Genomic DNA, 13,333 nt, shown 5'->3' with positions numbered 1-13,333 from the left:
TTTTCTTCTTGGCTTTTGGAAATAAGATATAGTTTCAGCCTAAGCATTACTCACTCAGTTCCAGGTTGGATGGTGTTTTCAGGTTTCTGTTGTTTTCCAGAGAATTTGCTGTATAGAGTAAAAATCCTTGGTAGTTGTGAACCTTCCAGGTGATTCCGTAATTCCGTCCAAAATCAGGTTGTAGGTTTTAAGTTTTGATTTGAAGTAGGGGTTATGTTGTAGAGGGTAAAATCCAGTATGTGTTCCAGACAAAAAATCTAAGTTTATCTGACTCTTAATCTATCTTTTTTAAAGAAAATGCTGAAAAATGCAGGAGCTGATTTGAACCTGACCTCTCTCTCTCTCTCTCTCTTTCTCTCTCTGTCTTTCTTTCTCTGTCTCTCTCTCTCTCTCTCTCTCTCTCTCTCTCTCTCTCTCTCTCTCTCTCTCTCTCTCTCTCTCTCTCTCTCTCTCTCTCTCTCTCTCTCTCTCTCTCTCTCTCTCATCCACAGGGCCCTCTCTCTCTCTCTCTCTCTCTCTCTCTCTCTCTCTCTCTCTCTCTCTCTCTCATCCACAGGGCCCTCTCTCTCTCTCTCTCTCTCTCTCTCTCTCTCTCTCTCTCTCTCCCTACCTCCCTCCACAGGGCACTCTATCTCACTACCTCCACAGGGCTCTCTCTCACTACCTCTACAGGACTCTCTCTCACTACCTCTACAGGACTCTCTCTCACTACCTCCACAGGGCTCTCTCTCACTACCTCTCACTACCTCTCACTAACCCCACAGGGCTCTCTCTCTCTACCTCTCACTACCTCTCACTAACCCCACAGGGCTCTCTCTCACTACCTCTACAGGGCTCTCTCTCTCTCACTCCCTCCACAGGGCTCTCTCTCTCACTACCTCCACAGGGCCCTCTCTCTCACTACTCTCAGGGCTCTCTCTCTCACTACCTCTACAGGGCTCTCTCTCTCACTACCTCCACAGGACTCTCTCTCTCACTACCTCCACAGGGCTCTCTCTCACTAACTCTACAGGACTCTCTCTCACTACCTCCAAAGGGCTCTCTCTCACTACCTCCACAGAGCTCTCTCTCTCACTCCCTCCACAGGGCTCTCTCTCTCACTACCTCTACAGGGCTCTCTCTCTCTCACTACCTCTACAGGGCTCTCTCTCTCTCACTACCTCCACAGGACTCTCTCTCTCACTACCTCCACAGGACTCTCTCTCTCACTACCTCCACAGGCTCTCTCTCACTACCTCCACAGGACTCTCTCTCTCACTACCTCCACAGGGCTCTCTCTCTCACTACCTCCACAGGGCTCTCTCTCTCACTACCTCCACAGGGCTCTCTCTCTCACTACCTCCACAGGGCTCTCTCTCACTACCTCCACAGGACTCTCTCTCACTACCTCCACAGGGCTCTCTCTCTCACTACCTCTACAGGGCTCTCTCTCACTACCTCCACAGGACTCTCTCTCACTACCTCCACAGGGCTCTCTCTCACTCCTCTCTCTCACTACCTCCACAGGGCTCTCTCTCTCACTCCTCTCTCTCTCTCTCTCTCACAGGGCTACCTTACTACAGGGCTCTCTCTCACTACCTCCACAGGACTCTCTCTCTCACTACCTCCACAGGACTCTCTCTCTCACTACCTCCACAGGGCTCTCTCTCACTACCTCCACAGGACTCTCTCTCTCACTACCTCCACAGGACTCTCTCTCTCACTACCTCCACAGGGCTCTCTCTCTCACTACCTCCACAGGGCTCTCTCTCATCACCTCCACAGGACTCTCTCTCGCTCACTACCTCCACCGGACTCTCTCTCACTACCTCCACAGAGCTCTCTCTCACTACCTCCACAGGACTCTCTCTCTCACTACCTCCATAGGGCTCTCTCTCACTAACTCTACAGGACTCTCTCTCACTACCTCCAAAGGGCTCTCTCTCACTACCTCCACAGAGCTCTCTCTCTACCTCTCACTACCTCTCACTACCTCCACAGGGCTCTCTCTCTCACTCCCTCCACAGGACTCTCTCTCTCACTCACTACCTCCACAGAGCTCTCTCTCACTACCTCCACATAGCTCTCTCTCACTACCTCCACAGGACTCTCTCTCACTACCTCCACAGGACTCTCTCTCACTACCTCCACAGGGCTCTCTCTCACTACCTCCACAGGGCTCTCTCTCACTACCTCCACAGGGCTCTCTCTCTCACTACCTCCACAGGGCTCTCTCTCTCACTACCTCCACAGGGCTCTCTCTCTCACTACCTCCACAGGGCTCTCTCTCTCACTACCTCCACAGGGCTCTCTCTCTCACTACCTCCACAGGACTCTCTCTCTCACTACCTCCACAGGGCTCTCTCTCACTACCTCCACAGGACTCTCTCTCACTACCTCCACAGGGCTCTTTCTCACTACCTCCACAGGACTCTCTCTCACTACCTCCACAGGGCTCTCTCTCACTACCTCCACAGGGCTCTCTCTCTCACTACCTCCACAGGGCTCTCTCTCTCACTACCTCCACAGGGCTCTCTCTCACTACCTCCACAGGGCTCTCTCTCTCTACCTCTCACTACCTCTCACTACCCCCACAGGGCTCTCTCTCTCACTACCTCTACAGGGCTCTGTCTCTCTCACTACCTCCACAGGGCTCTCTCTCTCTCATCTCTCCCTCTCTACCTCCACAGGGCTCTCTCTCACTACCTCCACAGAGCTCTCTCTCACTACCTCCACAGGACTCTCTCTCACTACCTCCACAGGGGTCTCTCGCTCTCTCTCTCTCTACCTCTCACTACCTGCTCTGCTCACAGCAAACGACTGACTTCACTACTGTGATTTATTCACGTTTAGGGCGGACGTCTTAAAGATCCCGACGACTGTTAGTCTCTTAATAAGGATGGAGGTTTTTACCTCTAGCGTAGAGGATGTGTTGTGTAGATGGGATGTCAGTTAGGAGTGACTCTGCAACAACGGCACAAATGTGTTTATTACTGTGTGATTTCAAGCATAAACCAGAGACGGCACAGGCGTCCTGTTAGGTTGCATCACAGGCGTCCTGTTAGGTTGCATCACAGGCGTCCTGTTAGGTTGCATCACAGGCGTCCTGTTAGGTTGCATCACAGGCGTCCTGTTAGGTTGCACAACAGGCGTCCTGTTAGGTTGCATCACAGGCGTCCTGTTAGGTTGCATCACAGGCGTCCTGTTAGGTTGCATCACAGGCGTCCTGTTAGGTTGCATCACAGGCGTCCTGTTAGGTTGCATCACAGGCGTCCTGTTAGGTTGCATCACAGGCGTCCTGTTAGGTTGCATCACAGGCGTCCTGTTAGGTTGCATCACAGGCGTCCTGTTAGGTTGCATCACAGGCGTCCTGTTAGGTTGCATCACAGGCGTCCTGTTAGGTTGCATCACAGGCGTCCTGTTAGGTTGCATCACAGGCGTCCTGTTATGTTGCATCACAGGCGTCCTGTTATGTTGCATCACAGGCGTCCTGTTAGGTTGCATCACAGGCGTCCTGTTAGGTTGCATCACAGGCGTCCTGTTAGGTTGCATCACAGGCGTCCTGTTAGGTTGCATCACAGGCGTCCTGTTAGGTTGCATCACAGGCGTCCTGTTAGGTTGCATCACAGGCGTCCTGTTAGGTTGCATCACAGGCGTCCTGTTAGGTCGCATCACAGGCGTCCTGTTAGGTCGCATCACAGGCGTCCTGTTAGGTCGCATCACAGGCGTCCTGTTAGGTCGCATCACAGGCGTCCTGTTAGGTCGCATCACAGGCGTCCTGTTAGGTCGCATCACAGGCGTCCTGTTAGGTCGCATCACAGGCGTCCTGTTAGGTCGCATCACAGCGTCCTGTTAGGTCGCATCACAGGCGTCCTGTTAGGTCGCATCACAGGCGTCCTGTTAGGTCGCATCACAGGCGTCCTGTTAGGTCGCATCACAGGCGTCCTGTTAGGTCGCATCACAGGCGTCCTGTTAGGTCGCATCACAGGCGTCCTGTTAGGTCGCATCACAGGCGTCCTGTTAGGTCGCATCACAGGCGTCCTGTTAGGTCGCATCACAGGCGTCCTGTTAGGTCGCATCACAGGCGTCCTGTTAGGTCGCATCACAGGCGTCCTGTTAGGTCGCATCACAGGCGTCCTGTTAGGTCGCATCACAGGCGTCCTGTTAGGTCGCATCACAGGCGTCCTGTTAGGTCGCATCACAGGCGTCCTGTTAGGTCGCATCACAGGCGTCCTGTTAGGTCGCATCACAGGCGTCCTGTTAGGTCGCATCACAGGCGTCCTGTTAGGTCGCATCACAGGCGTCCTGTTAGGTCGCATCACAGGCGTCCTGTTAGGTCGCATCACAGGCGTCCTGTTAGGTCGCATCACAGGCGTCCTGTTAGGTCGCATCACAGGCGTCCTGTTAGGTCGCATCACAGGCGTCCTGTTAGGTCGCATCACAGGCGTCCTGTTAGGTCGCATCACAGGCGTCCTGTTAGGTCGCATCACAGGCGTCCTGTTAGGTCATCACAGGCGTCCTGTTAGGTCGCATCACAGGCGTCCTGTTAGGTCGCATCACAGGCGTCCTGTTAGGTCGCATCACAGGCGTCCTGTTAGGTCGCATCACAGGCGTCCTGTTAGGTCGCATCACAGGCGTCCTGTTAGGTCGCATCACAGGCGTCCTGTTAGGTCGCATCACAGGCGTCCTGTTAGGTCGCATCACAGGCGTCCTGTTAGGTCGCATCACAGGCGTCCTGTTAGGTCGCATCACAGGCGTCCTGTTAGGTCGCATCACAGGCGTCCTGTTAGGTCGCATCACAGGCGTCCTGTTAGGTCGCATCACAGGCGTCCTGTTAGGTCGCATCACAGGCGTCCTGTTAGGTCGCATCACAGGCGTCCTGTTAGGTCGCATCACAGGCGTCCTGTTAGGTCGCATCACAGGCGTCCTGTTAGGTAGCATCACAGGCGTCCTGTTAGGTCGCATCACAGGCGTCCTGTTAGGTCGCATCACAGGCGTCCTGTTAGGTCCTGTTAGGTTGCATCACAGGCGTCCTGTTAGGTCGCATCACAGGCGTCCTGTTAGGTCGCATCACAGGCGTCCTGTTAGGTCGCATCACAGGCGTCCTGTTAGGTCGCATCACAGGCGTCCTGTTAGGTTGCATCACAGGCGTCCTGTTAGGTTGCATCACAGGCGTCCTGTTAGGTTGCATCACAGGCGTACGTACGTTACGTAAAATATGTGGCATGGCTTCATATCTATAAGTTCACAGAAATGTATTAAATTAAATCCGTGTAAAGATGTTTGAACACCACCATTACTACTTTGGCTAAAGGGCAGATTTTCCGTTGTCCTGATTTTCCAAATTCCAGATGAAATGATCCATTAAACGTAAACACGTCACCTCCCACTGTTTCCCCCCGCTAGTGTCGGAACTACCCAGGGGGTTGCAGAACGTAACATGTAAATTGTGATAGTAATTGTAATTCCTGCTTTGGGTCCCTAATGACTTTAATTAAAATCTGACTTGTGCCAGACAGACATTTCCTCCATTTATTTTTTATTTTTTTTATAACCGATGATGGAAATGAGAAGAGATGATGCAAGGTGACAATTAATTCTGTCCTCTCTGGTGTTCAGGGGTCAAACATTAAATGCTGGAATACTTGTAAATATCCTAAACATTTAAAACTTGTATATATATATATTAATGGTCAGGTGATAGTGAAATAAACCATTATGGTTTGTCGTACTGTATTATGTGTGCTGTATATGAGACCTATAATGTCCTACTGTATTAGGTGTGCTGTATATGAGACCTGTAAGGTCCTACTGTATTGTGTGTGCTGTATATGAGACCTATAAGGTCCTACTGTATTATATGTGCTGTATATGAGACCTATAAGGTCCTACTGTATTATGTGTGCTGTATATGAGACCTATGAGGTGGTACTGTATTATGTGTGCTGTATATGAGACCTATAAGGTCCTACTGTATTATGTGTGCTGTATATGAGACCTATAGGTCCTACTGTATTATGTGTGCTGTATATGAGACCTATAAGGTCCTACTGTATTGTGTGTGCTGTATATGAGACCTATAAGGTCCTACTGTATTATATGTGCTGTATATGAGACCTATAAGGTCCTACTGTATTATGTGTGCTGTATATGAGACCTATGAGGTGGTACTGTATTATGTGTGCTGTATATGAGACCTATAAGGTCCTACTGTATTATGTGTGCTGTATATGAGACCTATAAGGTCCTACTGTATTGTGTGTGCTGTATATGACACCTATAAGGTCCTACTGTATTATGTGTGCTGTATATGAGACCTATAAGGTCCTACTGTATTATGTGTGCTGTATATGAGACCTATGAGGTGGTACTGTATTATGTGTGCTGTATATGAGACCTATAAGGTCCTACTGTATTATGTGTGCTGTATATGAGACCTATAAGGTCCTACTGTATTATGTGTGCTGTATATGAGACCTATAAGGTCCTACTGTATTATGTGTGCTGTATATGAGACCTATAAGGTCCTACTGTATTATGTGTGCTGTATATGAGACCTATAAGGTCCTACTGTATTATGTGTGGTCTGTATTATGTGTGCTGTATGAGACCTATAAGGTCCTACTGTATTATGTGTGCTGTATATGAGACCTATAAGGTCCTACTGTATTATGTGTGCTGTATATGAGACCTATAAGGTCCTACTGTATTATGTGTGCTGTATATGAGACCTATAAGGTCCTACTGTATTATGTGTGCTGTATATGAGACCTATAAGGTCCTGTATTATGTGTGCTGTATATGAGACCTATAAGGTATGTATTATGTGTGCTGTATATGAGACCTATAAGGTCCTACTGTATTATGTGTGCTGTATATGAGACCTATAAGGTCCTACTGTATTATGTGTGCTGTATATGAGACCTATAAGGTCCTACTGTATTATGTGTGCTGTATATGAGACCTATAAGGTCCTACTGTATTATGTGTGCTGTATATGAGACCTATAAGGTCCTACTGTATTATGTGTGCTGTATATGAGACCTATAAGGTCCTACTGTATTATGTGTGCTGTATATGAGACCTATAAGGTCCTACTGTATTATGTGTGCTGTATATGAGACCTATAAGGTCCTACTGTATTATGTGTGCTGTATATGACACCTCTAAGGTCGTACTGTATTATGTGTGCTGTATATGAGACCTATAAGGTCCTACTGTATTATGTGTGCTGTATATGAGACCTATAAGGTCCTACTGTATTATGTGTGCTGTATATGACACCTCTAAGGTCGTACTGTATTATGTGTGCTGTATATGAGACCTATAAGGTCCTACTGTATTATGTGTGCTGTATATGAGACCTATAAGTTCGTACTGTATTATGTGTGCTGTATATGAGACCTATAAGGTCCTACTGTATTATGTGTGCTGTATATGAGACCTATAAGGTCCTACTGTATTATGTGTGCTGTATATGAGACCTATAAGGTCCTACTGTATTATGTGTGCTGTATAGACCTATAGACCTATAGACCTATAAGGTCATACTGTATTATGTGTGCTGTATATGAGACCTATAAGGTCCTACTGTATTATGTGTGCTGTATATGAGACCTATAAGGTCCTACTGTATTATGTGTGCTGTATATGAGACCTATAAGGTCCTACTGTATTATGTGTGCTGTATATGAGACCTATAAGGTCCTACTGTATTATGTGTGCTGTATATGAGACCTATAATGTTGTACTGTATTATGTGTGCTGTATATGAGACCTATAAGGTCTTACTGTATTATGTGTGCTGTATATGAGACCTATAAGGTCTACTGTATTATGTGTGCTGTATATGAGACCTATAAGGTCCTACTGTATTATGTGTGCTGTATATGAGACCTATAAGGTCCTACTGTATTATGTGTGCTGTATATGAGACCTATAAGGTCCTACTGTATTATGTGTGCTGTATATGAGACCTATAAGGTCCTACTGTATTATGTGTGCTGTATATGAGACCTTTGAGGTTCAATAGGTTTAAGTATAACGTTCTTAGTTACTTCAATGATAGAGACTTACTTAGATGCCAAGCAGTGCGTTTTAATAAGAGGTTCGCTGTCGTAAACGGTAAGACTGCTGCCATGTTCAGAAGGTTATTCTCTCCTGTAAGTACATTCTAAAGGGGTCACCAGTCAACAGCATGAGTGTAGATCTTACTGCCAATGTTCAGAAGGTTATTCTCTCCTGTAAGTACATTCTAAAGGGGTCACCAGTCAACAGCATGAGTGTAGATCTTACTGCCAATGTTCAGAAGGTTATTCTCTCCTCTAAGTACATTCTAAAGGGGTCACCAGTCAACAACATGAGTGTAGATCTTACTGCCAATGTTCAGAAAGTTATCTATCCTCTCCTGTAAGTACATTCTAAAGGGGTCACCAGTCAACAACATGAGTGTAGATCTTACTGCCAATGTTCAGAAAGTTATCTATCCTCTCCTGTAAGTACATTCTAAAGGGGTCACCAGTCAACAACATGAGTGTAGATCTTACTGCCAATGTTCAGAAGGTTATCCTCTCCTGTAAGTACATTCTAAAGGGGTCACCAGTCAACAACATGAGTGTAGATCTTACTGCCAATGTTCAGAAGGTTATCCTCTCCTCTAAGTACATTCTAAAGGGGTCACCAGTCAACAACATGAGTGTAGATCTTACTGCCAATGTTCAGAAGGTTATCCTCTCCTGTAAGTACATTCTAAAGGGGTCACCAGTCAACAACATGAGTGTAGATCTTACTGCCTGAGTAAAAGAGTAGATAAGGCTTCCCCGGGGAGGCTAAATGACTCTCCTTTATGTAAATATTTTAGAGCCATTTAATTCCATTCCACTCAAATGCCCGTACCCAGGAGTCTGAAAGAGAAATGTTACATTTTAATATTGCATTGATGATAAATTATAGCCTCATTCTAAAACAGTCCGACATCAGTTGTTAATAGATAAGAGTTTCTGGGTGAAAAGGATTCGACTGCTGTAGGGATGACACAGTTTAATAATGAACGGGGGTTTGAACTGAAATACACGGCTGAACTGTGTTTAAGGGATGGTGCAGAACAGTGGCTCTCGTCGGGACGTCTGACTGCTCATCGCTCTCGTCGGGACGTCTGACTGCTCATCGCTCTCGTCGGGACGTCCGACTGCTCATCGCTCTCGTCGGGACGTCCGACTGCTCATCGCTCTCGTCGGGACGTCTGACTGCTCATCGCTCTCGTCGGGACGTCTGACTGCTCATCGCTCTCGTCGGGACGTCTGACTGCTCATCGCTCTCGTCGGGACGTCTGACTGCTCATCGCTCTCGTCGGGACGTCCGACTGCTCATCGCTCTCGTCGGGACATCCGACTGCTCATCGACAGACGCCTTTCAACTTCATACTAATTCCAACAGAACCTCTACCTGACAAAGAAGGGGTTTCAAAAACAAAAAAACTCTTTCAAAACAATTACATGAAAATGAACCCCCACCCCCCTACAATGTACAATTTCAATGTAAAAACTCTGAGGTCTCCATAACCAGGGTCTACCACCCCTAATAAGGTCTCTATAACCAGGGTCTACCACCCCTAATGAGGTATCCATAACCAGGGTCTACCACCCATAATAAGGTCTCCATAACCAGGGTCTACCACCCCTAATAAGGTCTCTATAACCAGGGTCTACCACCCCTAATGAGGTATCCATAACCAGGGTCTACCATCCCTAATGAGGTCTCCATAACCAGGGTCTACCACCCCTAATGAGGTCTCCATAACCAGGGTCTACCACCCCTAATGAGGTCTCTATAACCAGGGTCTACCACCCCTAATGAGGTCTCTATAACCAGGGTCTACCACCCCTAATGAGGTCTCTATAACCAGGGTCTTTTTTTTTTAAATTTTTTTTTTTAAATTTTTTTATTTTTTTTATTTTCACCTTTATTTAACCAGGTAGGCTAGTTGAGAACAAGTTCTCATTTGCAACTGCGACCTGGCCAAGATAAAGCATAGCAGTGTGAACAGACAACAGAGTTACACATGGAGTAAACAATTAGCAAGTCAATAACACAGTAGAAAAAAATGGGCAATCTATATACAATGTGTGCAAAAGGCATGAGGAGGTAGGCGAATAATACAATTTTGCAGATTAACACTGGAGTGATAAATGATCAGATGGGCATGTACAGGTAGAGATATTGGTGATATTGGTGTGCAAAAGAGCAGAAAAGTAAATAAATAAAAACAGTATAAAAACAGTATGGGAATGAGGTAGGTGAAAAAGGGTGAGCTATTTACCTATAGACGATGTACAGCTGCAGCGATCGGTTAGCTGCTCGGATAGCTGATGTTTGAAGTTGGTGAGGGAGATAAAAGTCTCCAACTTCAGCGATTTTTGCAATTCGTTCCAGTCACAGGCAGCAGAGTACTGGAACGAAAGGCGGCCAAATGAGGTGTTGGCTTTAGGGATGATCAGTGAGATACACCTGCTGGAGCGCGTGCTACGGATGGGTGTTGCCATCGTGACCAGTGAACTGAGATAAGGCGGAGCTTTACCTAGCATGGACTTGTAAATGACCTGGAGCCAGTGGGTCTGGCGACGAATATGTAGTGAGGGCCAGCCGACTAGAGCATACAAGTCGCAGTGGTGGGTGGTATAAGGTGCTTTAGTGACAAAACGGATGGCACTGTGATAGACTGCATCCAGTTTGCTGAGTAGAGTGTTGGAAGCCATTTTGTAGATGACATCGCCTCGAGGATCGGTAGGATAGTCAGTTTTACTAGGGTAAGCTTGGCAGCGTGAGTGAAGGAGGCTTTGTTGCGGAATAGAAAGCCGACTCTGGATTTGATTTTTGATTGGAGATGTTTGATGTGAGTCTGGAAGGAGAGTTTGCAGTCTAGCCAGACACCTAGGTACTTATAGATGTCCACATATTCAAGGTTGGAACCATCCAGGGTGGTGATGCTAGTCGGGCATGCGGGTGCAGGCAGCGATCGGTTGAAAAGCATGCATTTGGTTTTACTCGCGTTTAAGAGCAGTTGGAGGCCACGGAAGGAGTGCTGTATGGCATTGAAGCTCGTTTGGAGGTTTGATAGCACAGTGTCCAATGACGGGCCGAAAGTATATAGAATGGTGTCGTCTGCGTAGAGGTGGATCAGGGAATCGCCCCAGCAAGAGCAACATCATTGATATATACAGAGAAAAGAGTCGGCCCGAGAATTGAACCCTGTGGCACCCCCATAGAGACTGCCAGAGGACCGGACAGCATGCCCTCTGATTTGACACACTGAACTCTGTCTGCAAAGTAATTGTGAACCAGGCAAGGCAGTCATCCGAAAAACCGAGGCTGTTGAGTCTGCCGATAAGAATTTGGTGATTGACAGAGTCGAAAGCCTTGGCGAGGTCGATGAAGACGGCTGCACAGTACTGTCTTTTATCGATGGCGGTTATGATATCATTTAGTACCTTGAGTGTGGCTGAGGTGCACCCGTGACCGGCTCGGAAACCAGATTGCACAGCGGAGAAGGTACGGTGGGATTCGAGATGGTCAGTGACCTGTTTGTTGACTTGGCTTTAAGACCTTAGATAGGCAGGGCAGGATGGATATAGGTCTATAGCAGTTTGGGTCCAGGGTGTCTCCTCCTTTGAAGAGGGATGACTGCGGCAGCTTTCAACTTGGGGATCTCAGACGATATGAAAGAGAGGTTGAACAGGCTGGTGATAGGGGTTGCGACAATGGCGGCAGATAGTTTCAGAAATAGCGGGTCCAGATTGTCAAGCCCAGCTGATTTGTACGGGTCCAGGTTTTGCAGCTCTTTCAGAACATCTGCTATCTGGATTTGGGTAAAGGAGAACCTGGAGAGGCTTGGGTGAGGAACTACGGGGGCGGAGCTGTTGGCCGAGGTTGGAGTAGCCAGGCGGAAGGCATGGCCAGCCGTTGAGAAGTGCTTATTGAAGTTTTCGATAATCATGGATTTATCGGTGGAGACCGTGTTTCCTAGCCTCAGTGCAGTGGGCAGCTGGGAGGAGGTGCTCTTGTTCTCCATGGACTTCACAGTGTCCCAGAACTTTTTACCTTGGAGCTACAGGATGCAAACTTTTGCCTGAAGAAGCTGGCCTCCTACCCTGACTTCCTGAACAGTTGCATATCTGCCTCGCCACTGGTCTATAGACAGGTCTACCTGCATTTTTGAACCTCTATCCAAAATGGTGAGGAAGTTACTTTTAAAGAATGACCAGGCATCCTCAACTGACGGGATGAGGTCAATGCCTTCCAGGATACACGGGCCACCTATAGAAAGGCCTGCTCACAGAAGTGTTTTCTACAGGCGATGACTCCTACCTGTACCTGCCTACCCACTACTTCGTGGCGGAGCCTTGGAGATCCTGGCCAGTAACCTCTACCTTACCTGCCTACCCACTACTTACCTAACCCCAGTTTAGGTCTCTAAAGGACAAACTCTGAAGTTACCTGGTGTCCCCTGGGAGCTGACGGGGGTAGCAGGCTAAATAGTGAGAGACTTGTTTCTGGAGAGAGTAATTTTCAAAATCCTGGACCTAAAGTATGACATTACTTTGCAGGCTATCCCAGTAGACTGCGACTTTTGGCAGTTCTATCTTGACCTTATAAAAATCCTGAATTTTTGGTCTTCTAGCCAGGATTGACCTGCCTCCCCAAAGCAGTGAGTAAAACAAACTTAGGGAGGAGGCTTCTGATGTTGACATGCATAAAACCTCACAGAAGTCAACCCCTGGGGACATACTTACCTAACATAGTATGAGGGTCCTACCTGGTACCTGCCTCCCACTACTTACAGCTAAAGCCCAGGCACTGATGATGACCTTGTATCTCTGGACATGTGCAAAGGAGGTAACAGGGGTATGCAGAGTGGATCTAGGGGCCAGTGAACTAAAACAATGATAACTAACCTGACAACAGTATACAAGGCATATTGACATTACCTAACAGTCAGGTCCTAGGCTAATCCCACAAAAAATAAAATAACTGGTGATAGCGACAGAGGCAGGTAAAACTACAGGGGAGATAGCTAACCTCTCCTACCTTACCTGATCCTACCCACTGGGCTTACCTAACCTCTCCTACCTTTACCTGCCTCCCACTGGGTGACTTACCTAACCTCTCCTACCTGTTTTAGACCTGCCAGATCCTGCTAACACTTCGTACTAACCTATCCCGAATTGTAAGCACCTTACCTGCCTACCCACTACTTACTAAGCTCATAATTGTAGCCCAGGAGTATGCTACAGGAGCTCTAGTGCTCTAGTGCTGGTCTCTAGAGCTCTAGTGCTCTAGTGCCTACCCCCCTACTGAG

At 47.5% G+C, this 13,333-nt stretch overlaps 1 long non-coding RNA gene across 1 annotated transcript; it reads right to left on the bottom strand.

Annotated features, from left to right (window-relative positions):
- Window positions 1–1,085: 1,085 nt before the first annotated feature.
- LOC127917821 (uncharacterized) lies at window positions 1,086–2,297 on the bottom strand. Its single transcript, XR_008097756.1, has 3 exons — window positions 2,251–2,297; window positions 1,809–1,858; window positions 1,086–1,212 (listed from the first exon to the last, which is right to left on the bottom strand). It is a non-coding gene; the product is annotated as an uncharacterized LOC127917821 (long non-coding RNA).
- Between the last annotated feature and the right edge of the window lie 11,036 nt (window positions 2,298–13,333).

The sequence above is a fragment of the Oncorhynchus keta genome, unplaced genomic scaffold (genome assembly GCF_023373465.1).
Source record: "Oncorhynchus keta strain PuntledgeMale-10-30-2019 unplaced genomic scaffold, Oket_V2 Un_contig_12237_pilon_pilon, whole genome shotgun sequence".
Classification (NCBI taxonomy): Eukaryota; Metazoa; Chordata; class Actinopteri; order Salmoniformes; family Salmonidae; genus Oncorhynchus; species Oncorhynchus keta.
This window is presented reverse-complemented; position numbering and strand designations above follow the sequence as displayed.